The 25,930-nt window shown below is 44.6% G+C and overlaps 18 non-coding genes across 18 annotated transcripts; all 18 read left to right on the forward strand.

The window, feature by feature from the left end:
* Positions 1-7,791: 7,791 nt before the first annotated feature.
* TRNAI-UAU (transfer RNA isoleucine (anticodon UAU)) lies at positions 7,792-7,884 on the forward strand. The gene is given in 2 exon segments: positions 7,792-7,829; positions 7,849-7,884. It is a non-coding gene; the product is annotated as a tRNA-Ile (tRNA).
* Positions 7,885-8,299: 415 nt separating this feature from the next.
* On the forward strand, positions 8,300-8,372 carry TRNAR-CCU (transfer RNA arginine (anticodon CCU)). Its single transcript has one exon. It is a non-coding gene; the product is annotated as a tRNA-Arg (tRNA).
* A 1,148-nt stretch (positions 8,373-9,520) lies between these two features.
* TRNAI-UAU (transfer RNA isoleucine (anticodon UAU)) lies at positions 9,521-9,613 on the forward strand. Its single transcript is given in 2 exon segments — positions 9,521-9,558; positions 9,578-9,613. It is a non-coding gene; the product is annotated as a tRNA-Ile (tRNA).
* Positions 9,614-11,249: 1,636 nt separating this feature from the next.
* TRNAI-UAU (transfer RNA isoleucine (anticodon UAU)) lies at positions 11,250-11,342 on the forward strand. The gene is given in 2 exon segments: positions 11,250-11,287; positions 11,307-11,342. It is a non-coding gene; the product is annotated as a tRNA-Ile (tRNA).
* A 415-nt stretch (positions 11,343-11,757) lies between these two features.
* Positions 11,758-11,830, forward strand: TRNAR-CCU (transfer RNA arginine (anticodon CCU)). The gene has a single exon. It is a non-coding gene; the product is annotated as a tRNA-Arg (tRNA).
* A 1,148-nt stretch (positions 11,831-12,978) lies between these two features.
* Positions 12,979-13,071, forward strand: TRNAI-UAU (transfer RNA isoleucine (anticodon UAU)). Its single transcript is given in 2 exon segments — positions 12,979-13,016; positions 13,036-13,071. It is a non-coding gene; the product is annotated as a tRNA-Ile (tRNA).
* Positions 13,072-16,403: 3,332 nt separating this feature from the next.
* Positions 16,404-16,496, forward strand: TRNAI-UAU (transfer RNA isoleucine (anticodon UAU)). Its single transcript is given in 2 exon segments — positions 16,404-16,441; positions 16,461-16,496. It is a non-coding gene; the product is annotated as a tRNA-Ile (tRNA).
* A 412-nt stretch (positions 16,497-16,908) lies between these two features.
* TRNAR-CCU (transfer RNA arginine (anticodon CCU)) lies at positions 16,909-16,981 on the forward strand. Its single transcript has one exon. It is a non-coding gene; the product is annotated as a tRNA-Arg (tRNA).
* A 1,148-nt stretch (positions 16,982-18,129) lies between these two features.
* TRNAI-UAU (transfer RNA isoleucine (anticodon UAU)) lies at positions 18,130-18,222 on the forward strand. Its single transcript is given in 2 exon segments — positions 18,130-18,167; positions 18,187-18,222. It is a non-coding gene; the product is annotated as a tRNA-Ile (tRNA).
* Positions 18,223-18,637: 415 nt separating this feature from the next.
* On the forward strand, positions 18,638-18,710 carry TRNAR-CCU (transfer RNA arginine (anticodon CCU)). Its single transcript has one exon. It is a non-coding gene; the product is annotated as a tRNA-Arg (tRNA).
* A 1,148-nt stretch (positions 18,711-19,858) lies between these two features.
* TRNAI-UAU (transfer RNA isoleucine (anticodon UAU)) lies at positions 19,859-19,951 on the forward strand. The gene is given in 2 exon segments: positions 19,859-19,896; positions 19,916-19,951. It is a non-coding gene; the product is annotated as a tRNA-Ile (tRNA).
* Positions 19,952-20,366: 415 nt separating this feature from the next.
* TRNAR-CCU (transfer RNA arginine (anticodon CCU)) lies at positions 20,367-20,439 on the forward strand. The gene has a single exon. It is a non-coding gene; the product is annotated as a tRNA-Arg (tRNA).
* A 1,148-nt stretch (positions 20,440-21,587) lies between these two features.
* Positions 21,588-21,680, forward strand: TRNAI-UAU (transfer RNA isoleucine (anticodon UAU)). Its single transcript is given in 2 exon segments — positions 21,588-21,625; positions 21,645-21,680. It is a non-coding gene; the product is annotated as a tRNA-Ile (tRNA).
* Positions 21,681-22,095: 415 nt separating this feature from the next.
* On the forward strand, positions 22,096-22,168 carry TRNAR-CCU (transfer RNA arginine (anticodon CCU)). The gene has a single exon. It is a non-coding gene; the product is annotated as a tRNA-Arg (tRNA).
* Positions 22,169-23,316: 1,148 nt separating this feature from the next.
* Positions 23,317-23,409, forward strand: TRNAI-UAU (transfer RNA isoleucine (anticodon UAU)). The gene is given in 2 exon segments: positions 23,317-23,354; positions 23,374-23,409. It is a non-coding gene; the product is annotated as a tRNA-Ile (tRNA).
* A 415-nt stretch (positions 23,410-23,824) lies between these two features.
* Positions 23,825-23,897, forward strand: TRNAR-CCU (transfer RNA arginine (anticodon CCU)). Its single transcript has one exon. It is a non-coding gene; the product is annotated as a tRNA-Arg (tRNA).
* A 1,148-nt stretch (positions 23,898-25,045) lies between these two features.
* On the forward strand, positions 25,046-25,138 carry TRNAI-UAU (transfer RNA isoleucine (anticodon UAU)). Its single transcript is given in 2 exon segments — positions 25,046-25,083; positions 25,103-25,138. It is a non-coding gene; the product is annotated as a tRNA-Ile (tRNA).
* A 415-nt stretch (positions 25,139-25,553) lies between these two features.
* Positions 25,554-25,626, forward strand: TRNAR-CCU (transfer RNA arginine (anticodon CCU)). Its single transcript has one exon. It is a non-coding gene; the product is annotated as a tRNA-Arg (tRNA).
* The last annotated feature ends 304 nt before the right edge of the window (positions 25,627-25,930 follow it).

Raw genomic sequence — 25,930 nt, forward strand, 5'->3', positions numbered from 1 at the left:
AAATAAAAGTTAAGTAAAAACATTTTTTTAAATTGCACAAAAATAAAATTACACCCAAGCACATAACATCACCCCCAAAAACTTTGGAGTCCCCCAACCCTCGCTTATATGCACTCATGAACATAAATGTACGCGTTTGGTTGCCTATGAGGGAAAACGTCGATTGTGAAGAGAAATAATTGTGAGAGAAATAATTCTAGCATAACACCTCCTCCATAAAACTAAACCGATGACCTGTAGGGGCTTTTGAAGCATTGCCAAATTTAAGGTTTGACATTTTGGATATCTATTTACCTGGCGCAACCTCTTCTTTTATATTTTACCAAAAAATGTGAGTAATTGGTGTCTTGAAAAATTGGAACTACCAATATTTTATTCTCTAGGGTGTCTACTTTCAGAAAATATATAATGTTTGGGGGTTTTGTGTAATCTTCAGGCCTAAAATAATTTTTTTAAATATGTCTGCAAAAATGCAAAAAAGGCTCTGGCAGCAAAAGGGTTAAAGCAGTAATAAACTCCAGTGCAAAAAAAAAATCCCCCCTCCCCCGCTGGTTAATGCCATAATGTGCTAGTATACTAGCACATTATGGCAGATTTATTTATTTTAAACAGAGCCCCCCAGGACCAAGCTTTAACCACCGCAGGTGCTTCCATCTTCACCTAGTCTTCCTTCCAGGATCACCTTCTCTTTGAATGGCCAGGCTTTGATTGGTTCATGATTCACAGCGCACAGCGCTCTCTTTATTGATGGCATACACTGTGTGTCAAGGACTTCTTTCCGCACGTTTCTGCAGGAAGGGCAGCCCATTGAAATGAAAGGGCTACACGAATTCCATGTGCATTTCCTGCACCATCTTCAAAATGCACTGCAGATGCAATCTGTAGCGGGTGTCAATAGTAAGTTAATGATGCTCCAAACTTTGGCTGTAAAAGCAGTTCATTTGCCTGCACTGGATCGCATGGTGCTTTTGTAGTAGGTTGCACTGTGTTTCTAAAAGTTTTACATGCACTACTTTTAGTGCAGTGTGGTACGATTTTAGCCCATTCAAAATTAAATGGGCTGGAATCTGATCACACAGAGCTGCATGTGAATCGCACATGTGAATCGCGTTCCTGTGCTGGAATGGTATGAAGCGGTTCTTTGAGCCCATTCACACTATGCGCAGTTACCTGCATTTTTAATTATGGAAAAGCACAAGCAGCTACAATGACACACAGGAAACAATAGCTTTCCATGTGCCATGTTCACACTAGAACATAGTGTTTCTCTACATTCCAGAGCTGTGTGATTTTATGCAATATGTTTGCTTAATATCGTAACTCACAGAAATGCGTGTAAATTTGCAGATTCACAGATTTGGGCACAAAGCAAAACATTGCAACATTGGCACGTAAACACCCCATTCACTGCCATTGCAGCTTAAAATTGAATTTTAGTCAGAAAATTAAGAGAAGTATGGGTTAAATAAACAAAACATTTATACTCACCTAGGTGGAAGCAGCATTGATCCGATGCTGCATCTGTTTCCTGCCGGGTCTGAAGTGAGAACTGAATGATCAAACACTGCTGATCGCTTAGTTCACCTCCTCTGCTCTAAGCAGGGAGCTGTGACTGTCAGTCTCCGACTCTCTGCTCTGCCCCTCCAGTGCTCACTGAAGCGCTGTGCTGTGGAGGGGGCGGGAGAGACTTGCTCAGGCTCTTGACGGATTGCTGAGAGGCTGAATCAGGTGCCGATCCATGCTTCTGGGTGGAATCCAAATATATGGTCGGGATATTTTTAGAGGCAGGTCTGGCTCTGTGGAGTCAGCCAGCAATGGGCTTTAGTCCACTGTCGGCTGAAAACGGGTCGCAGGGGTGCAGAGCAAACTGCACTCCTGTGATCCCTAGGAGACATATAGCCAAAATAGCTTTGGCTATACTTCTCTTTTAAGTCCTGCTAGATAACTTCAGACTGGTACTTTTGCAGGTATACAGTAGCCATGTAAAACATAAAAAATAAGTGCCTACACTGTTTAACATCCAGTAATACATTGTCTCACCCTGCTCTGCACATGCTCAGTTGCTCTCTTTTAGGCACTGTGCTGAAAATCAGAGGCACTAAAGGCTGTTCTGTTGACATCCTAAAGATTTACTGCTGCTCAGGAGCTCTGGGCTTCAGAAAAATGGCAGACTCCTGCAAGAAGAAACAGAAACAATGCTGGAGGCAATTTACACCACACACTAATTTTGGCAGCATAAATATTAATGCAGGGGTGTGAACATTTTGAAAAACTACTTGTTCAGAGACTAATTCGGGGTCCCAATCTACTTGTCCCTCATGACAATCTACTTGTCCAGATAAAAACAAATACATTTTAACCAAAACTGTATTTAAATCTGAGGTGCTTTTAGGAATGTCTGGGGCTTTTAAAAACAAAAGGGACTTTATGGTGACTTAAACGTTTAATATTTTTAACATTACAGTGTTTCTCTCCTCCTCATCTCCCTGCCTGTCTCCAGCACCTCCCCGGGGATTAGCAGGGAGGTGAGAGACCTTGCAGTATAATGAGCACCGATTGGGTTCTTGTCAGGAAAGGGGCGTGGCAGGCTTATCCTTTATCCCTGCTAGGGCCCTTTTTGCTTTTTCTGCACACATTTAAAAAACATTTTAGGCCTGAAGATTACATAAATCCCTCAAAACATGATATATTTTTTGAAAGCAGGGACCCTAGAGAATAAAATAGTGGTAGTTTCAATTTATGTCACATGATATTACCACAAAGGTCTAGGAAACACAAAATTACGGAAAAAAATACATTGAATTTTAGGGCACAAAACAGCAAGAAAATTACCCATTTATTTTGGTAAAAAATATATGAGGTTGCACCGAGTAAATAAATATCCAACATGTCAAACCTTAAATTTGCGTGCACTCATGACATGGCAAAAACTTTAGTACCCATATATTCTATAGGTGATGCTTTTAAAGCCCCCTATAGGTCATCAGTTTAGTTAAAGAGGAGGTCTGGTGCTAGAATTATTACTCTCACTCTGGCGTCCACGGATATATATAACATGTTTCGCAATCAATGTTTTCATGCATAGGTGCCCCGGCGCGTGCTTTTCGTTTGTACGTGCGTATTATAAAAATAAATAATTATATATAAAATAAATTATAAAATTATAAAAAAAAATTTTTTACTTAGCTTTCCTTTCTCTTCATCACATGGGATAAAAAGCCTCTTATGTGATGATTTTTGGTGACAGGTTCTCATTATTGAAAAATCCAGGATCTAAAAGACCCTGGATGTCTCCCCTGTACTCCACTGGATGTAATGCAGTGCACATTGTACTGCATTACATTCTTTCCCAACTTCGATGGCTGGGAAATCTGTCAACAGGGACCTGTCATAACTTCTGGGTCAGGACAAGAAGACAAGGGAGGCGGACATGTCCACTCTCCTGCATCCCCTCTACCTGCAGATAGGCAAGCAGAGCCTGGAAGACACAGAGGTACACGGGTTGGCGGAGGAGGCTGGCACTCTGGGCTGTGTGGAAGCAATCGGCAGCGCTGCTGCCTGAATGCTTTCACATGACAGGTGAGCCCTGCTTTGTGCCCGCAGCAGGGCTAAAGGTTTAAAAAAAAGTACCTGCCCGGCTTCCGGAACTGCATGTCCCAGGCATTGGGCGATACAAATTGAACATCCCTGTAATGTTAAATGTACTGTATGTTCCTTGCTAAAGAATGTTATTTTTCATTAAGTTGTTATGGGTAAAGTTCTGCTTTAGGAGGGACGATTGGAGATGGTGCTAAAAACGTGGCTCAACTGTGCATTTCAACTCCTCCCCAACTGCTAGGTTATTCGAGGCATTAGCGCATTGGGGTGCCATTCAAAACAAATGGCATTGCAACCTGCTAGCACACAAAACACATGCTAATGTGATTCTGCTTCTCCTGCAACACTTTCCCATGGAGGCCTCCACTGGACTCACTCAGATTCAGTGGTCAGAAAGGAGGTAGAGTTGGTTTGCTTCTATCCCCACTGAGCACCTTTCAAGTCCTCCCTACCCCTCTCTGTCCTCTTCTTTCGAGACTCACTGCATTCGGCTGTTTTCTCCCATTTATCTGAGGATTACATTGATCTATTGTCCTCCTGGACCGGTGTCATGTTTTCTTGATGACTTCTCTGCCTGGCTACCCTACCTTCTCTCCTGAAATAACCACTATCATTCTTGGTGTTTTAACATCCCCATTAATGTGAACAACCCAGCTACATCCCAACTCTTCAACCTAACCTCATCTTTTGCCTTAGCACAATGGACACAGTCCTCCACTCACTCTGATGGGAATACATTAGACCTTGTTTTCTCCCATCTTTGCACTCCCTACAACCTCACAAACACTCCCTTTCCCCTCTCTGATCACCATCTCATCACCTTCACAGTGTCTTCATCTTCAAACACCTATCCCTCCAAGCAGCAAACAATTATCCACAGAAACCTTCAGAACTTTAACCCTTCTCTTTTCTACTCTGCAAACCCCTCTATGACAAAATCTCTCCTGTCCTGCCATGACCTGGCCACTTCTGTCTACAACAGTTCACTTTCATCCACACTAGACTCACTTACTCCTCTAACTACACAAAGTATCAGGCCCCGACCATTACATCTTTGGCAAACTGACGATACAAGAAATCTTAAGAAACATAGTCGTGCACTGGAGGGATTGTGGTGTAAAACCAAATACCAGCAAGCATTCTCCTTATATAAATCTGCTTTGTTAAAATACAGTTCCTCCCTCCATGCTGCCAAACAAGTCTACTTTGTCACTCTTATTAATACCTTGTCATCCAGTCCTCATCGTCTCTTCTCTGCTTTTAACTCTCTACTTTGTTCACCTCCACCTCCACCCAATAACTCACTCACTGCTTACGAGATTTCTACTCATTTAAAAAACAATAAGGAATAGATTAAATTTGTGCTATGGTCAATGATAAATTAAGTGGATATAATCCACATAAGCAACCAACACAATATTGCAGGTTACAATACAGAAAAACATATACAAAAAAGTGCAGCGCTTAAATTAAAAATCCAAAAACATGACAAACATAACCAAAGTCCAATCCAAAAGGCTTGAAACATATGAAAGGAAAGTTCATCAATCAAGGATCCACAACAATCCCATAGATTCCCAAGAAGTGACCAAAAGGAAAAGAAACTCCTTCACCAGCACCAAGCACACTGCCTCTTACCGGATAATATTGACCCCCAATTAAGAAAAGGTCAATGCACGCTGTGTGCTTCCCAGAAGCAAAACAATAAGCTTGTAAACTTCTTTGAATCTGGGTCTTCAATATAAAGTGACTCTGGGATGAACCTATAATGAATATTATCCTCATAGAGGACAATCCAATTCAAAAGTTAAAAGGAATCCTCATAGTGTAGTATTTTGAGAATTTTTAATGTCTCAACTGCAATAAAACACGTACATCATAACTCATAAAATACAGCATGTCACCATATCCATTGGTGGTTTGTTTCCAACCAACAAATGGACGCCACGTTCCGGTGCGCAATGATGTCATACGCTCCAACTCCAACTACGCATTTCATCATCAATGATGTTGTCAGGGGCGTGGCCGGCGTCAAGACGTTGCACCATTTATAGAGGGAAGGAAGCCCCTTTCTTTCTCTCAATTGGAAGTTAAAAAACGGAACTGGAAAGAAAGGCAAGCCCAAGATACTACATCCTGTCCCAAACTATTCACGCAACCAAAACTAAAACTGGTTGCAAATTGGAAAAAAAATTTAAAATAAAAAATATTTTAATAAAAATTATATAAATGGATGCTATTAGATCCATTACATATATAATATATTATCATATTTAAAAATGCTGATATTGCACCAATGTTATATTTATAACCCTTAGGAATCATTGATAAAACAGTTTAAGTCAAATTCCACATTTAACCCTTTAGGAACTTGTGTACCCATGTGGAAAATCCATTTAGATTCTGCCTTGCTCAAAGATCTAACCTTGTTACTACCCCTCCAGTGTCTTTTAAATTTTTCAATTCCCCAAAATTTTAACATCCTGGGATCCTTATTATGATACATGGCGAAGTGCTTAGAAACATTATGTTTTGGGAAACCTTTTTTGATGTTCTGTACATGTTCTGTACATGTTGGAGTGTGAAGCATTGTTATTGGTATATGGCATTTTTTTCAATACAGCTATAGTAGTGTCATTTATTTGATATCATTGAGTGGCACATCACCTGTTTATTTGCATGAATATTGAGCACGTGTGCCACTTTATTTTATAAAATCCGCTTTGTGATTCTATTGATGTATTTCTTATGCACTTTATAGCGCTGCACTAATTTTGACTTGTATACCTAATCGCAGGCTATCCCCTCTGCAGTCTATCATGAATGCTGCTACCAGACTCATCCACCTTAGCAACCGTTCCATATCTGCCACCCCTCTCTGCCAATCTCTCCATTGGCTTTCCATTGCCCAACGAATAAAATTCAAAATATTAAATATAACATATAAAGCCATTTATAACTCTGCCCCAAATTAAATCACCAATCCTGTCTCCAACTATCACCCAAACTGTCCTCTCCACTCCTTCCATGACCTCCTGCTCTCTAGCTGTCTTGTCTCCTCCTCCCATGCTCATCTCCAGGACTTCTGCAGAGCCTCCCCCATCCTCTGGAACTCTCTACTCCTATCTATCCAACTATTGCCTACTCTGCCCACTTTTAGGAGATCTCTGAAAACGTATCTCTTTATCAAAGCCTATCCTGCCTCCAGCTAATAACCTAATCTTCTATTTCTCCTATCAGTTCATCCCTCACAGTTATTACCTATGGTACCACCAGCCCCTCCCTCTTACATTGTAAGCTCCAAGGAGCAGGACCCTCCTAACCCTCTTGTATTGAACTGTATCATTGCTGTGTTGTCTCCCTTTATATTGAAAAAGCTCTGAGCAAATTGTTGGCGTTATATAAATCCTGTATAATAATAATAATAAAAATAATGATATTAATAATAATGTGTCTTGCAGTAATGAGAATGTCTTTCCTGCTATGACATGCAAATCCTTTAGGCTAAGATCCTCAAAGAAAATGGCCATCCTGACAGGTATAGTTGGTAATCTTAAGGCGCAAGAAGGCATTTCCAGCCTTTTTCTGACAGTTCCAGAAGTGTATCTCCTGATGTTTCAAACTATATGAATTGAAATCAGAATGTTGTTGCGTTTCCTGAGAATCGCACTAATAATTGCTGCTCTGGAATGTGCTCAGCTGTCTTTTTGCCACAAGCAGGCAGAAGTCGAACAGAGAATAAAAATTCTGAACACAGTCGCTAAAGAGTGGCTTTTTGATAATTATTAAGCACTCTTATGTTTTATGTGGGTTTATCCACAAAGTAACATTGGCAAGCTGCATTCTAGAGGTACTTGGTATAACCTGCCATTTCTTGGTTTACAGTGGATCTTTCAGTAACATTTCAAGTGTGCATGAATACATTCCTGACATGTCACGATACCATTTTCAATATAATTTTTTTCCTCTTCTCAAAACAGCTCTCCCTTTTATCTTTAAAAGCTGTCCTTGAGCTCCAGTCAAGTGACTTTGGCAGTGTTTTTTCTAGCAGTACCTCTTACCTACCATTTCTTGCTAGGAAAGAAGGACCATTCCCTTCTTTCTGAGGCGAGCAGGAGTTTAGGTGTAGGATTACTTGGAGGCCTACGATAAACTGAGGTGAGATGGATGAGGAATCTGCCAGTTAGAGACAGCGCTCCAGTGGCGCAATCGGTCAGCGCGCGGTACTTATATGGCAGTATCTGTTGAGCAATGCCGAGGTTGTAAGTTCAAGCCTCACCTGGAGCATGCTTTTCCTTCCTTTTTGCCTTTTTTAATGGAATATTTAATCATCTGTTACACCCTGCGGCCTGAGAACTTTACAGCAAGGCTGTAAGCGGTCAAAGAAAGTGAAGGGTGTTTTCGCCAGTGGTGCTTGAATGAGCTGTCTTTCACTTACACTGAGCGCATTCTCTAAATTGTGGAACAAAAGTGATAACCAGAATGTGCTACTTGTTGAAAAGAGGTGTGGGGAGCTACGACACTGCTTTTCAGTTTGAGCAAACCCATTCTTCTGACTCCGTAGCTCAATCTGCTTGGAATTCTGTAGGACGTTTGCAAGGGAAAATCAAAACAGAGACCTTGCCACCCTTACCTTGGCAAGAAGAAGAACGGATGACCTCTACAGGAGAAAAGAAGAAGCTTTGGCAGGGTCTTGAGGCAAGCCCCAGTGGCCTAATGGATAAGGCACTGGCCTCCTAAGCCAGGGATTGTGGGTTCAAGTCCCATCTGGGGTGTCAGATATCTTGCTTGTTCCTTTAAGCCAGGACTCCTTCCAGGCAGCTTCAAACATCAGCCAAGAATGAAATATAAAAACCATCACCGAGGGCAGCTACCTTTCTCTGCTTCATGTGTCAGTCCCTGAAGTCCTCTCTCCTGATGCCTTAATCCAAATGAGTGTGCCAATCACTATGTCGCAGAAGTACAGTGTGCCTCAGATGACTTGGCTTAGTTGACCAGCATGCTCTGGAAAAGATACAAATACTAATCTCCAGCAGCGCTTCGGACAAAAAAAGTGTCCAACTCCACAGAAAGGAAAAGCAGCTTTTCTTAGGAAGGACTTTTGCCATCCGTCCCGCATTCTCCTGACATCCCGCGGTGGCATGCAAATCTCCACTGGGAAATGGCCATCCTCAAGGGAAATGGCCATCTTGACAGGCATCCTAGGTAAGCTTAAACAGCGGGAAGGCATTTCCGACTTTTTTGTGTCAGTCCCAGAAGTGTTTTTCTTGATGTATCAAGCTATATGAATAGCAGTCAGAATCGCACCTTAGCGCTGTGCCTCCTTTGCCTCAAATGACATGGTGTTGATGCGTTTCCTGAGATTCACAAAAATAGTTGCTGCTCTGGAACGTGTTCAGATGTCTGCTTGCCGCAAGAGGGCAGAAATCGAACCTCATGTGGATCGCCAGCTTTTCTGCCAAACAGAGCATCAAAATTCTCAACCCAGTCGCTGGAGAGTGGCTTTTCAGATCTATAAAGAACTCTTGCGCTTTAGCTGGGTTTACCCACAAACTGACTTTGGCATGCTGCATTCTAGAGGGACTTGGCATAACCTGACACTTCTTGGTTTACAGTGGCTCTTTCAGTAACTTTTCAAATGTGCATGAATACATGGCTGACACGTCACGATAGCATTTTCAATTTCATTTTTTCCTCTTCTCAAAACAGCTCTCCCTTTTATCTTTAAAAGCTGTCCTTGAGCTCCAGTCAAGTGACTTTGGCAGTGTTTTTTCTAGCAGTACCTCTTACCTACCATTTCTTGCTAGGAAAGAAGGACCATTCCCTTCTTTCTGAGGCGAGCAGGAGTTTAGGTGCAGGATTACTTGGAGGCCTACGATAAACTGAGGCGAGATGGATGAGGAATCTGCCCGCTAAAGACAGCGCTCCAGTGGCGCAATCGGTCAGCGCGCGGTACTTATATGGCAGTATCTGTTGAGCAATGCCGAGGTTGTGAGTTCGAGCCTCACCTGGAGCATGCTTTTCCTTCCTTTTTGCCTTTTTTAATGGAATATTTAATCAGCTGTTACACCCTGCGGCCTGAGAACTTTACCGCAAGGCTGTAAGCGGTCAAAGAAAGTGAAGGGTGTTTTCGCCAGTGGTGCTTGAATGAGCTGTCTTTCACTTACACTGAGCGCATTCTCTAAATTGTGGAACAAAAGTGATAACCAGAATGTGCTACTTGTTGAAAAGAGGTGTGGGGAGCTACGACACTGCTTTTCAGTTTGAGCAAACCCATTCTTCTGACTCCGTAGCTCAATCTGCTTGGAATTCTGTAGGACGTTTGCAAGGGAAAATCAAAACAGAGACCTTGCCACCCTTTCCTTGGCAAGAAGAAGAACGGATGACCTCTACAGGAGAAAAGAAGAAGCTTTGGCAGGGTCTTGAGGCAAGCCCAAGTGGCCTAATGGATAAGGCACTGGCCTCCTAAGCCAGGCATTGTGGGTTCGAGTCCCATCTGGGGTGTCGGATATCTTGCTTGTTCCTTTAAGCCAGGACTCCTTCCAGGCAGCTTCAAACATCAGCCAAGAATGAAATATAAAAACCATCACCGAGGGCAGCTACCTTTCTCTGCTTCACGTGTCAGTCCCTGAAGTCCTCTCTCCTGATGCCTTAATCTAAATGTGTGTGCCAATCACTATGTCGCAGAAGTACAGTGTGCCTCAGATGACTTGGCTTAGTTGACCAGCATGCTCTGGAAAAGATACAAATACTAATCTCCAGCAGCGCTTCGGACAAAAAAAGTGTCCAACTCCACAGAAAGGAAAAGCAGCTTTTCTTAGGAAGGACTTTTGCCATCCGTCCGGCATTCTCCTGACATCCCGCGGTGGCATGCAAATCTCCACTGGGAAATGGCCATCCTCAAGGGAAATGGCCATCTTGACAGGCATCCTAGGTAAGCTTAAACAGCGGGAAGGCATTTCCGACCTTTTTGTGTCAGTCCCAGAAGTGTTTTTCTTGATGTATCAAGCTATATGAATAGCAGTCAGAATCGCACCTTAGCGCTGTGCCTCCTTTGCCTCAAATGACATGGTGTTGTTGCGTTTCCTGAGATTCACAAAAATAGTTGCTGCTCTGGAACGTGTTCAGATGTCTGCTTGCTGCAAGAGGGCAGAAATCGAACCTCATGTGGATCGCCAGCTTTTCTGCCAAACAGAGCATCAAAATTCTCAACCCAGTCGCTGGAGAGTGGCTTTTCAGATCTATAAAGAACTCTTGCGCTTTAGCTGGGTTTACCCACAAACTGACTTTGGCATGCTGCATTCTAGAGGGACTTGGCATAACCTGACACTTCTTGGTTTACAGTGGCTCTTTCAGTAACTTTTCAAATGTGCATGAATACATGGCTGACACGTCACGATAGCATTTTCAATTTCATTTTTTCCTCTTCTCAAAACAGCTCTCCCTTTTATCTTTAAAAGCTGTCCTTGAGCTCCAGTCAAGTGACTTTGGCAGTGTTTTTTCTAGCAGTACCTCTTACCTACCATTTCTTGCTAGGAAAGAAGGACCATTCCCTTCTTTCTGAGGCGAGCAGGAGTTTAGGTGCAGGATTACTTGGAGGCCTACGATAAACTGAGGCGAGATGGATGAGGAATCTGCCCGCTAGAGACAGCGCTCCAGTGGCGCAATCGGTCAGCGCGCGGTACTTATATGGCAGTATCTGTTGAGCAATGCCGAGGTTGTGAGTTTGAGCCTCACCTGGAGCATGCTTTTCCTTCCTTTTTGCCTTTTTTAATGGAATATTTAATCAGCTGTTACACCCTGCGGCCTGAGAACTTTACCGCAAGGCTGTAAGCGGTCAAAGAAAGTGAAGGGTGTTTTCGCCAGTGGTGCTTGAATGAGCTGTCTTTCACTTACACTGAGCGCATTCTCTAAATTGTGGAACAAAAGTGATAACCAGAATGTGCTACTTGTTGAAAAGAGGTGTGGGGAGCTACGACACTGCTTTTCAGTTTGAGCAAACCCATTCTTCTGACTCCGTAGCTCAATCTGCTTGGAATTCTGTAGGACGTTTGCAAGGGAAAATCAAAACAGAGACCTTGCCACCCTTACCTTGGCAAGAAGAAGAACGGATGACCTCTACAGGAGAAAAGAAGAAGCTTTGGCAGGGTCTTGAGGCAAGCCCCAGTGGCCTAATGGATAAGGCACTGGCCTCCTAAGCCAGGGATTGTGGGTTCGAGTCCCATCTGGGGTGTCGGATATCTTGCTTGTTCCTTTAAGCCAGGACTCCTTCCAGGCAGCTTCAAACATCAGCCAAGAATGAAATATAAAAACCATCACCGAGGGCAGCTACCTTTCTCTGCTTCACGTGTCAGTCCCTGAAGTCCTCTCTCCTGATGCCTTAATCTAAATGTGTGTGCCAATCACTATGTCGCAGAAGTACAGTGTGCCTCAGATGACTTGGCTTAGTTGACCAGTATGCTCTGGAAAAGATACAAATACTAATCTCCAGCAGCGCTTCGGACAAAAAAAGTGTCCAACTCCACAGAAAGGAAAAGCAGCTTTTCTTAGGAAGGACTTTTGCCATCCGTCCGGCATTCTCCTGACATCCCGCGGTGGCATGCAAATCTCCACTGGGAAATGGCCATCCTCAAGGGAAATGGCCATCTTGACAGGCATCCTAGGTAAGCTTAAACAGCGGGAAGGCATTTCCGACCTTTTTGTGTCAGTCCCAGAAGTGTTTTTCTTGATGTATCAAGCTATATGAATAGCAGTCAGAATCGCACCTTAGCGCTGTGCCTCCTTTGCCTCAAATGACATGGTGTTGTTGCGTTTCCTGAGATTCACAAAAATAGTTGCTGCTCTGGAACGTGTTCAGATGTCTGCTTGCCGCAAGAGGGCAGAAATCGAACCTCATGTGGATCGCCAGCTTTTCTGCCAAACAGAGCATCAAAATTCTCAACCCAGTCGCTGGAGAGTGGCTTTTCAGATCTATAAAGAACTCTTGCGCTTTAGCTGGGTTTACCCACAAACTGACTTTGGCATGCTGCATTCTAGAGGGACTTGGCATAACCTGACACTTCTTGGTTTACAGTGGCTCTTTCAGTAACTTTTCAAATGTGCATGAATACATGGCTGACACGTCACGATAGCATTTTCAATTTCATTTTTTCCTCTTCTCAAAACAGCTCTCCCTTTTATCTTTAAAAGCTGTCCTTGAGCTCCAGTCAAGTGACTTTGGCAGTGTTTTTTCTAGCAGTACCTCTTACCTACCATTTCTTGCTAGGAAAGAAGGACCATTCCCTTCTTTCTGAGGCGAGCAGGAGTTTAGGTGCAGGATTACTTGGAGGCCTACGATAAACTGAGGCGAGATGGATGAGGAATCTGCCCGCTAAAGACAGCGCTCCAGTGGCGCAATCGGTCAGCGCGCGGTACTTATATGGCAGTATCTGTTGAGCAATGCCGAGGTTGTGAGTTCGAGCCTCACCTGGAGCATGCTTTTCCTTCCTTTTTGCCTTTTTTAATGGAATATTTAATCAGCTGTTACACCCTGCGGCCTGAGAACTTTACCGCAAGGCTGTAAGCGGTCAAAGAAAGTGAAGGGTGTTTTCGCCAGTGGTGCTTGAATGAGCTGTCTTTCACTTACACTGAGCGCATGCTCTAAATTGTGGAACAAAAGTGATAACCAGAATGTGCTACTTGTTGAAAAGAGGTGTGGGGAGCTACGACACTGCTTTTCAGTTTGAGCAAACCCATTCTTCTGACTCCGTAGCTCAATCTGCTTGGAATTCTGTAGGACGTTTGCAAGGGAAAATCAAAACAGAGACCTTGCCACCCTTACCTTGGCAAGAAGAAGAAAGGATGACCTCTACAGGAGAAAAGAAGAAGCTTTGGCAGGGTCTTGAGGCAAGCCCCAGTGGCCTAATGCAGTGGTGGGCAACCTTTGTTTTCAACTGAGCCAAATCTCGCCAAAACCATGATTGAAATTTATTTTGAGAGCCACATTTTTAAAACTGAAAATACATCTCCCATATAGTAATTCATCCCCCATAGTAATTCATCCCCCATATAGTAATTCATCCCCCATAGTGTAATTCATCCCCCATAGTAATTCATCCCCCATAGTAATTCATCCCCCATATAGTAATTCATCCCCCATAGTAATTCATCCCCCATATAGTAATTCATCCCCCATAGCAATTCATCCCCCGTATAGTATTTCATCCCTCGTATAGTATTTCATCCCCCGTATAGTATTTCATCCCCCATATAGTATTTCATCCCCCATATAGTATTTCATCCCTCATATAGTATTTCATCCCTCATATAGTATTTCATCCCCCATATAGTAATTCATCCCTCATATAGTATTTCATCCCTCATATAGTATTTCATCCCCCCATATAGTATTTCATCCCTCATATAGTATTTCATCCCCCCATATAGTATTTCATCCCTCATATAGTATTTCATCCCCCCATATAGTATTTCATCCCTCATATAGTAATTCATCCCTCATATAGTATTTCATCCCCCCATATAGTATTTCATCCCTCATATAGTAATTCATCCCTCATATAGTATTTCATCCCCCCATATAGTATTTCATCCCCCCATAGAGTATTTCATCCCTCATATAGTAATTCATCCCTCATATAGTATTTCATCCCCCCATATAGTATTTCATCCCCCCATATAGTATTTCATCCCTCATATAGTAATTCATCCCTCATATAGTATTTCATCCCTCATATAGTATTTCATCCCTCATATAGTATTTCATCCCCCATATAGTATTTCATCCCCCCATATAGTATTTCATCCCCTCATATAATATTTCATCCCTCATATAGTAATTCATCCCTCATATAGTATTTCATCCCTCATATAGTATTTCATCCCCCCATATAGTATTTCATCCCTCATAAAGTAATTCATCCCTCATATAGTAATTCATCCCCCATATAGTATTTCATCCCTCATATAGTATTTCATCCCCCCATATAGTATTTCATCCCTCATATAGTAATTCATCCCTCATATAGTATTTCATCCCCCCATATAGTATTTCATCCCCCCATATAGTATTTCATCCCCCCATATAGTATTTCATCCCTCATATAGTAATTCATCCCTCATATAGTAATTCATCCCTCATATAGTATTTCATCCCTCATATAGTATTTCATCCCCCCATATAGTATTTCATCCCCCCATATAGTATTTCATCCCTCATATAGTATTTCATCCCCCACAGTACTATTCCCCCCCCCCCCCTTCTAGTAAGCCAAGTCCCCCGTGTCAATTCACTTACCTTTTGCGTTCCTCTCGCTGTCTTCCCGCGCCGTTCGGGTCTTCAGGGCGGACTGTGAGAGGAGCCTAGCTCCCCTCCCCTCACGTTCGGCACGCTGCCCCGCCTACACACATCCTGACAGCCACATCCGCAGGCCGGATTAAAAGGTCCGCGCGGACTTTTGGGGCTGCCAACCGAGAGGAGGCAGGGGAGCGGCCGACCGAGAGGAGGGAGGGGAGCAGGCGCCCGGCACACAGAAGAGCCGCATTAGACTGGGTAAAGAGCCGCATGTGGCTCGCGAGCCGCGGCTTGCCGACCACTGGCCTAATGGATAAGGCACTGGCCTCCTAAGCCAGGGATTGTGGGTTCGAGTCCCATCTGGGGTGTCAGATATCTTGCTTGTTCCTTTAAGCCAGGACTCCTTCCAAGCACCTTCAAACATCAGCCAAGAATGAAATATAAAAACCATCACCGAGGGCAGCTACCTTTCTCTGCTTCATGTGTCAGTCCCTGAAGTCCTCTCTCCTGATGCCTTAATCCAAATGTGTGTGCCAATCACTATCTCGCTGAAGTACAGTGTGCCTCACATGACTTGGCTTAGTTGACCAGCATGCTCTGGAAAAGATACAAATACTAATCTCCAGCAGCGCTTCGGACAAAAAAAGTGTCCAACTCCACAGAAAGGAAAAGCAGCTTTTCTTAGGAAGGACTTTTGCCATCCGTCCGGCATTCTCCTGACATCCCGCGGTGGCATGCAAATCTCCACTGGGAAATGGCCATCCTCAAGGGAAATGGCCATCTTGACAGGCATCCTAGGTAAGCTTAAACAGCGGGAAGGCATTTCCGACCTTTTTGTGTCAGTCCCAGAAGTGTTTTTCTTGATGTATCAAGCTATATGAATAGCAGTCAGAATCGCACCTTAGCGCTGTGCCTCCTTTGCCTCAAATGACATGGTGTTGTTGCGTTTCCTGAGATTCACAAAAATAGTTGCTGCTCTGGAACGTGTTCAGATGTCTGCTTGCCGCAAGAGGGCAGAAATCGAACCTCATGTGGATCGCCAGCTTTTCTGCCAAACAGAGCATCAAAATTCTCAACCCAGTCGCTGGAGAGTGGCTTTTCAGATCTATAAAGAACTCTTGCGCTTTAGCTGGGTTTACCCACAAACTGACTTTGGCATGCTGCATTCTAGAGGGACTTGGCATAACCTGACACTTCTTGGTTTACAGTGGCTCTTTCAGTAACTTTTCAAATGTGCATGAATACATGGCTGACACGTCACGATAGCATTTTCAATTTCATTTTTTCCTCTTCTCAAAACAGCTCTCCCTTTTATCTTTAAAAGCTGTCCTTGAGCTCCAGTCAAGTGACTTTGGCAGTGTTTTTTCTAGCAGTACCTCTTACCTACCATTTCTTGCTAGGAAAGAAGGACCATTCCCTTCTTTCTGAGGCGAGCAGGAGTTTAGGTGCAGGATTACTTGGAGGCCTACGATAAACTGAGGCGAGATGGATGAGGAATCTGCCCGCTAAAGACAGCGCTCCAGTGGCGCAATCGGTCAGCGCGCGGTACTTATATGGCAGTATCTGTTGAGCAATGCCGAGGTTGTGAGCTCGAGCCTCACCTGGAGCATGCTTTTCCTTCCTTTTTGCCTTTTTTAATGGAATATTTAATCAGCTGTTGCACCCTGCGGCCTGAGAACTTTACCGCAAGGCTGTAAGCGGTCAAAGAAAGTGAAGGGTGTTTTCGCCAGTGGTGCTTGAATGAGCTGTCTTTCACTTACACTGAGCGCATGCTCTAAATTGTGGAACAAAAGTGATAACCAGAATGTGCTACTTGTTGAAAAGAGGTGTGGGGAGCTACGACACTGCTTTTCAGTTTGAGCAAACCCATTCTTCTGACTCCGTAGCTCAATCTGCTTGGAATTCTGTAGGACGTTTGCAAGGGAAAATCAAAACAGAGACCTTGCCACCCTTACCTTGGCAAGAAGAACGGATGACCTCTACAGGAGAAAAGAAGAAGCTTTGGCAGGGTCTTGAGGCAAGCCCCAGTGGCCTAATGGATAAGGCACTGGCCTCCTAAGCCAGGGATTGTGGGTTCGAGTCCCATCTGGGGTGTCGGATATCTTGCTTGTTCCTTTAAGCCAGGACTCCTTCCAGGCAGCTTCAAACATCAGCCAAGAATGAAATATAAAAACCATCACCGAGGGCAGCTACCTTTCTCTGCTTCATGTGTCAGTCCCTGAAGTCCTCTCTCCTGATGCCTTAATCTAAATGTGTGTGCCAATCACTATGTCGCAGAAGTACAGTGTGCCTCAGATGACTTGGCTTAGTTGACCAGCATGCTCTGGAAAAGATACAAATACTAATCTCCAGCAGCGCTTCGGACAAAAAAAGTGTCCAACTCCACAGAAAGGAAAAGCAGCTTTTCTTAGGAAGGACTTTTGCCATCCGTCCGGCATTCTCCTGACATCCCGCGGTGGCATGCAAATCTCTACTGGGAAATGGCCATCCTCAAGGGAAATGGCCATCTTGACAGGCATCCTAGGTAAGCTTAAACAGCGGGAAGGCATTTCCGACCTTTTTGTGTCAGTCCCAGAAGTGTTTTTCTTGATGTATCAAGCTATATGAATAGCAGTCAGAATCGCACCTTAGCGCTGTGCCTCCTTTGCCTCAAATGACATGGTGTTGTTGCGTTTCCTGAGATTCACAAAAATAGTTGCTGCTCTGGAACGTGTTCAGATGTCTGCTTGCCGCAAGAGGGCAGAAATCGAACCTCATGTGGATCGCCAGCTTTTCTGCCAAACAGAGCATCAAAATTCTCAACCCAGTCGCTGGAGAGTGGCTTTTCAGATCTATAAAGAACTCTTGCGCTTTAGCTGGGTTTACCCACAAACTGACTTTGGCATGCTGCATTCTAGAGGGACTTGGCATAACCTGACACTTCTTGGTTTACAGTGGCTCTTTCAGTAACTTTTCAAATGTGCATGAATACATGGCTGACACGTCACGATAGCATTTTCAATTTCATTTTTTCCTCTTCTCAAAACAGCTCTCCCTTTTATCTTTAAAAGCTGTCCTTGAGCTCCAGTCAAGTGACTTTGGCAGTGTTTTTTCTAGCAGTACCTCTTACCTACCATTTCTTGCTAGGAAAGAAGGACCATTCCCTTCTTTCTGAGGCGAGCAGGAGTTTAGGTGCAGGATTACTTGGAGGCCTACGATAAACTGAGGCGAGATGGATGAGGAAACTGCCCGCTAAAGACAGCGCTCCAGTGGCGCAATCGGTCAGCGCGCGGTACTTATATGGCAGTATCTGTTGAGCAATGCCGAGGTTGTGAGTTCGAGCCTCACCTGGAGCATGCTTTTCCTTCCTTTTTGCCTTTTTTAATGGAATATTTAATCAGCTGTTACACCCTGCGGCCTGAGAACTTTACTGCAAGGCTGTAAGCGGTCAAAGAAAGTGAAGGGTGTTTTCGCCAGTGGTGCTTGAATGAGCTGTCTTTCACTTACACTGAGCGCATGCTCTAAATTGTGGAACAAAAGTGATAACCAGAATGTGCTACTTGTTGAAAAGAGGTGTGGGGAGCTACGACACTGCTTTTCAGTTTGAGCAAACCCATTCTTCTGACTCCGTAGCTCAATCTGCTTGGAATTCTGTAGGACGTTTGCAAGGGAAAATCAAAACAGAGACCTTGCCACCCTTACCTTGGCAAGAAGAAGAACGGATGACCTCTACAGGAGAAAAGAAGAAGCTTTGGCAGGGTCTTGAGGCAAGCCCCAGTGGCCTAATGGATAAGGCACTGGCCTCCTAAGCCAGGGATTGTGGGTTCGAGTCCCATCTGGGGTGTCGGATATCTTGCTTGTTCCTTTAAGCCAGGACTCCTTCCAGGCAGCTTCAAACATCAGCCAAGAATGAAATATAAAAACCATCACCGAGGGCAGCTACCTTTCTCTGCTTCACGTGTCAGTCCCTGAAGTCCTCTCTCCTGATGCCTTAATCTAAATGTGTGTGCCAATCACTATGTCGCAGAAGTACAGTGTGCCTCAGATGACTTGGCTTAGTTGACCAGCATGCTCTGGAAAAGATACAAATACTAATCTCCAGCAGCGCTTCGGACAAAAAAAGTGTCCAACTCCACAGAAAGGAAAAGCAGCTTTTCTTAGGAAGGACTTTTGCCATCCGTCCGGCATTCTCCTGACATCCCGCGGTGGCATGCAAATCTCCACTGGGAAATGGCCATCCTCAAGGGAAATGGCCATCTTGACAGGCATCCTAGGTAAGCTTAAACAGCGGGAAGGCATTTCCGACCTTTTTGTGTCAGTCCCAGAAGTGTTTTTCTTGATGTATCAAGCTATATGAATAGCAGTCAGAATCGCACCTTAGCGCTGTGCCTCCTTTGCCTCAAATGACATGGTGTTGTTGCGTTTCCTGAGATTCACAAAAATAGTTGCTGCTCTGGAACGTGTTCAGATGTCTGCTTGCCGCAAGAGGGCAGAAATCGAACCTCATGTGGATCGCCAGCTTTTCTGCCAAACAGAGCATCAAAATTCTCAACCCAGTCGCTGGAGAGTGGCTTTTCAGATCTATAAAGAACTCTTGCGCTTTAGCTGGGTTTACCCACAAACTGACTTTGGCATGCTGCATTCTAGAGGGACTTGGCATAACCTGACACTTCTTGGTTTACAGTGGCTCTTTCAGTAACTTTTCAAATGTGCATGAATACATGGCTGACACGTCACGATAGCATTTTCAATTTCATTTTTTCCTCTTCTCAAAACAGCTCTCCCTTTTATCTTTAAAAGCTGTCCTTGAGCTCCAGTCAAGTGACTTTGGCAGTGTTTTTTCTAGCAGTACCTCTTACCTACCATTTCTTGCTAGGAAAGAAGGACCATTCCCTTCTTTCTGAGGCGAGCAGGAGTTTAGGTGCAGGATTACTTGGAGGCCTACGATAAACTGAGGCGAGATGGATGAGAAATCTGCCCACTAAAGACAGCGCTCCAGTGGCGCAATCGGTCAGCGCGCGGTACTTATATGGCAGTATCTGTTGAGCAATGCCGAGGTTGTGAGTTCGAGCCTCACCTGGAGCATGCTTTTCCTTCCTTTTTGCCTTTTTTAATGGAATATTTAATCAGCTGTTACACCCTGCGGCCTGAGAACTTTACCGCAAGGCTGTAAGCGGTCAAAGAAAGTGAAGGGTGTTTTCGCCAGTGGTGCTTGAATGAGCTGTCTTTCACTTACACTGAGCGCATGCTCTAAATTGTGGAACAAAAGTGATAACCAGAATGTGCTACTTGTTGAAAAGAGGTGTGGGGAGCTACGACACTGCTTTTCAGTTTGAGCAAACCCATTCTTCTGACTCCGTAGCTCAATCTGCTTGGAATTCTGTAGGACGTTTGCAAGGGAAAATCAAAACAGAGACCTTGCCACCCTTACCTTGGCAAGAAGAAGAACGGATGACCTCTACAGGAGAAAAGAAGAAGCTTTGGCAGGGTCTTGAGGCAAGCCCCAGTGGCCTAATGGATAAGGCACTGGCCTCCTAAGCCAGGGATTGTGGGTTCGAGTCCCATCTGGGGTGTCGGATATCTTGCTTGTTCCTTTAAGCCAGGACTCCTTCCAGGCAGCTTCAAACATCAGCCAAGAATGAAATATAAAAACCATCACCGAGGGCAGCTACCTTTCTCTGCTTCACGTGTCAGTCCCTGAAGTCCTCTCTCCTGATGCCTTAATCTAAATGTGTGTGCCAATCACTATGTCGCAGAAGTACAGTGTGCCTCAGATGACTTGGCTTAGTTGACCAGCATGCTCTGGAAAAGATACAAATACTAATCTCCAGCAGCGCTTCGGACAAAAAAAGTGTCCAACTCCACAGAAAGGAAAAGCAGCTTTTCTTAGGAAGGACTTTTGCCATCCGTCCGGCATTCTCCTGACATCCCGCGGTGGCATGCAAATCTCCACTGGGAAATGGCCATCCTCAAGGGAAATGGCCATCTTGACAGGCATCCTAGGTAAGCTTAAACAGCGGGAAGGCATTTCCGACCTTTTTGTGTCAGTCCCAGAAGTGTTTTTCTTGATGCATCAAGCTATATGAATAGCAGTCAGAATCGCACCTTAGCGCTGTGCCTCCTTTGCCTCAAATGACATGGTGTTGTTGCGTTTCCTGAGATTCACAAAAATAGTTGCTGCTCTGGAACGTGTTCAGATGTCTGCTTGCCGCAAGAGGGCAGAAATCGAACCTCATGTGGATCGCCAGCTTTTCTGCCAAACAGAGCATCAAAATTCTCAACCCAGTCGCTGGAGAGTGGCTTTTCAGATCTATAAAGAACTCTTGCGCTTTAGCTGGGTTTACCCACAAACTGACTTTGGCATGCTGCATTCTAGAGGGACTTGGCATAACCTGACACTTCTTGGTTTACAGTGGCTCTTTCAGTAACTTTTCAAATGTGCATGAATACATGGCTGACACGTCACGATAGCATTTTCAATTTCATTTTTTCCTCTTCTCAAAACAGCTCTCCCTTTTATCTTTAAAAGCTGTCCTTGAGCTCCAGTCAAGTGACTTTGGCAGTGTTTTTTCTAGCAGTACCTCTTACCTACCATTTCTTGCTAGGAAAGAAGGACCATTCCCTTCTTTCTGAGGCGAGCAGGAGTTTAGGTGCAGGATTACTTGGAGGCCTACGATAAACTGAGGCGAGATGGATGAGGAATCTGCCTGCTAAAGACAGCGCTCCAGTGGCGCAATCGGTCAGCGCGCGGTACTTATATGGCAGTATCTGTTGAGCAATGCCGAGGTTGTGAGTTCGAGCCTCACCTGGAGCATGCTTTTCCTTCCTTTTTGCCTTTTTTAATGGAATATTTAATCAGCTGTTACACCCTGCGGCCTGAGAACTTTACCGCAAGGCTGTAAGCGGTCAAAGAAAGTGAAGGGTGTTTTCGCCAGTGGTGCTTGAATGAGCTGTCTTTCACTTACACTGAGCGCATGCTCTAAATTGTGGAACAAAAGTGATAACCAGAATGTGCTACTTGTTGAAAAGAGGTGTGGGGAGCTACGACACTGCTTTTCAGTTTGAGCAAACCCATTCTTCTGACTCCATAGCTCAATCTGCTTGGAATTCTGTAGGACGTTTGCAAGGGAAAATCAAAACAGAGACCTTGCCACCCTTACCTTGGCAAGAAGAAGAACGGATGACCTCTACAGGAGAAAAGAAGAAGCTTTGGCAGGGTCTTGAGGCAAGCCCCAGTGGCCTAATGGATAAGGCACTGGCCTCCTAAGCCAGGGATTGTGGGTTCGAGTCCCATCTGGGGTGTCAGATATCTTGCTTGTTCTTTTAAAGCAGGACTCCTTCCAGGCAGCTTCAAACATCAGCCAAGAATGAAATATAAAAACCATCACCGAGGGCAGCTACCTTTCTCTGCTTCATGTGTCAGTCCCTGAAGTCCTCTCTCCTGATGCCTTAATCCAAATGTGTGTGCCAATCACTATCTCGCTGAAGTACAGTGTGCCTCACATGACTTGGCTTAGTTGACCAGCATGCTCTGGAAAAGATACAAATACTAATCTCCAGCAGCGCTTCGGACAAAAAAAGTGTCCAACTCCACAGAAAGGAAAAGCAGCTTTTCTTAGGAAGGACTTTTGCCATCCGTCCGGCATTCTCCTGACATCCCGCGGTGGCATGCAAATCTCCACTGGGAAATGGCCATCCTCAAGGGAAATGGCCATCTTGACAGGCATCCTAGGTAAGCTTAAACAGCGGGAAGGCATTTCCGACCTTTTTGTGTCAGTCCCAGAAGTGTTTTTCTTGATGTATCAAGCTATATGAATAGCAGTCAGAATCGCACCTTAGCGCTGTGCCTCCTTTGCCTCAAATGACATGGTGTTGTTGCGTTTCCTGAGATTCACAAAAATAGTTGCTGCTCTGGAACGTGTTCAGATGTCTGCTTGCCGCAAGAGGGCAGAAATCGAACCTCATGTGGATCGCCAGCTTTTCTGCCAAACAGAGCATCAAAATTCTCAACCCAGTCGCTGGAGAGTGGCTTTTCAGATCTATAAAGAACTCTTGCGCTTTAGCTGGGTTTACCCACAAACTGACTTTGGCATGCTGCATTCTAGAGGGACTTGGCATAACCTGACACTTCTTGGTTTACAGTGGCTCTTTCAGTAACTTTTCAAATGTGCATGAATACATGGCTGACACGTCACGATAGCATTTTCAATTTCATTTTTTCCTCTTCTCAAAACAGCTCTCCCTTTTATCTTTAAAAGCTGTCCTTGAGCTCCAGTCAAGTGACTTTGGCAGTGTTTTTTCTAGCAGTACCTCTTACCTACCATTTCTTGCTAGGAAAGAAGGACCATTCCCTTCTTTCTGAGGCGAGCAGGAGTTTAGGTGCAGGATTACTTGGAGGCCTACGATAAACTGAGGCGAGATGGATGAGGAATCTGCCTGCTAAAGACAGCGCTCCAGTGGCGCAATCGGTCAGCGCGCGGTACTTATATGGCAGTATCTGTTGAGCAATGCCGAGGTTGTGAGTTCGAGCCTCACCTGGAGCATGCTTTTCCTTCCTTTTTGCCTTTTTTAATGGAATATTTAATCAGCTGTTACACCCTGCGGCCTGAGAACTTTACCGCAAGGCTGTAAGCGGTCAAAGAAAGTGAAGGGTGTTTTCGCCAGTGGTGCTTGAATGAGCTGTCTTTCACTTACACTGAGCGCATGCTCTAAATTGTGGAACAAAAGTGATAACCAGAATGTGCTACTTGTTGAAAAGAGGTGTGGGGAGCTACGACACTGCTTTTCAGTTTGAGCAAACCCATTCTTCTGACTCCGTAGCTCAATCTGCTTGGAATTCTGTAGGACGTTTGCAAGGGAAAATCAAAACAGAGACCTTGCCACCCTTACCTTGGCAAGAAGAAGAACGGATGACCTCTACAGGAGAAAAGAAGAAGCTTTGGCAGGGTCTTGAGGCAAGCCCCAGTGGCCTAATGGATAAGGCACTGGCCTCCTAAGCCAGGGATTGTGGGTTCAAGTCCCATCTGGGGTGTCGGATATCTTGCTTGTTCCTTTAAGCCAGGACTCCTTCCAGGCAGCTTCAAACATCAGCCAAGAATGAAATATAAAAACCATCACCGAGGGCAGCTACCTTTCTCTGCTTCACGTGTCAGTCCCTGAAGTCCTCTCTCCTGATGCCTTAATCTAAATGTGTGTGCCAATCACTATGTCGCAGAAGTACAGTGTGCCTCAGATGACTTGGCTTAGTTGACCAGCATGCTCTGGAAAAGATACAAATACTAATCTCCAGCAGCGCTTCGGACAAAAAAAGTGTCCAACTCCACAGAAAGGAAAAGCAGCTTTTCTTAGGAAGGACTTTTGCCATCCGTCCGGCATTCTCCTGACATCCCGCGGTGGCATGCAAATCTCCACTGGGAAATGGCCATCCTCAAGGGAAATGGCCATCTTGACAGGCATCCTAGGTAAGCTTAAACAGCGGGAAGGCATTTCCGACCTTTTTGTGTCAGTCCCAGAAGTGTTTTTCTTGATGCATCAAGCTATATGAATAGCAGTCAGAATCGCACCTTAGCGCTGTGCCTCCTTTGCCTCAAATGACATGGTGTTGTTGCGTTTCCTGAGATTCACAAAAATAGTTGCTGCTCTGGAACGTGTTCAGATGTCTGCTTGCCGCAAGAGGGCAGAAATCGAACCTCATGTGGATCGCCAGCTTTTCTGCCAAACAGAGCATCAAAATTCTCAACCCAGTCGCTGGAGAGTGGCTTTTCAGATCTATAAAGAACTCTTGCGCTTTAGCTGGGTTTACCCACAAACTGACTTTGGCATGCTGCATTCTAGAGGGACTTGGCATAACCTGACACTTCTTGGTTTACAGTGGCTCTTTCAGTAACTTTTCAAATGTGCATGAATACATGGCTGACACGTCACGATAGCATTTTCAATTTCATTTTTTCCTCTTCTCAAAACAGCTCTCCCTTTTATCTTTAAAAGCTGTCCTTGAGCTCCAGTCAAGTGACTTTGGCAGTGTTTTTTCTAGCAGTACCTCTTACCTACCATTTCTTGCTAGGAAAGAAGGACCATTCCCTTCTTTCTGAGGCGAGCAGGAGTTTAGGTGCAGGATTACTTGGAGGCCTACGATAAACTGAGGCGAGATGGATGAGGAATCTGCCCGCTAAAGACAGCGCTCCAGTGGCGCAATCGGTCAGCGCGCGGTACTTATATGGCAGTATCTGTTGAGCAATGCCGAGGTTGTGAGTTCGAGCCTCACCTGGAGCATGCTTTTCCTTCCTTTTTGCCTTTTTTAATGGAATATTTAATCAGCTGTTACACCCTGCGGCCTGAGAACTTTACCGCAAGGCTGTAAGCGGTCAAAGAAAGTGAAGGGTGTTTTCGCCAGTGGTGCTTGAATGAGCTGTCTTTCACTTACACTGAGCGCATGCTCTAAATTGTGGAACAAAAGTGATAACCAGAATGTGCTACTTGTTGAAAAGAGGTGTGGGGAGCTACGACACTGCTTTTCAGTTTGAGCAAACCCATTCTTCTGACTCCGTAGCTCAATCTGCTTGGAATTCTGTAGGACGTTTGCAAGGGAAAATCAAAACAGAGACCTTGCCACCCTTACCTTGGCAAGAAGAAGAACGGATGACCTCTACAGGAGAAAAGAAGAAGCTTTGGCAGGGTCTTGAGGCAAGCCCCAGTGGCCTAATGGATAAGGCACTGGCCTCCTAAGCCAGGGATTGTGGGTTCGAGTCCCATCTGGGGTGTCGGATATCTTGCTTGTTCCTTTAAGCCAGGACTCCTTCCAGGCAGCTTCAAACATCAGCCAAGAATGAAATATAAAAACCATCACCGAGGGCAGCTACCTTTCTCTGCTTCACGTGTCAGTCCCTGAAGTCCTCTCTCCTGATGCCTTAATCTAAATGTGTGTGCCAATCACTATGTCGCAGAAGTACAGTGTGCCTCAGATGACTTGGCTTAGTTGACCAGCATGCTCTGGAAAAGATACAAATACTAATCTCCAGCAGCGCTTCGGACAAAAAAAGTGTCCAACTCCACAGAAAGGAAAAG

This window comes from Staurois parvus, unplaced genomic scaffold (genome assembly GCF_062004578.1).
Source record: "Staurois parvus isolate SC_StPar_1 unplaced genomic scaffold, SC_StPar_1.0 ptg000276l, whole genome shotgun sequence".
NCBI lineage: Eukaryota > Metazoa > Chordata > Amphibia > Anura > Ranidae > Staurois > Staurois parvus.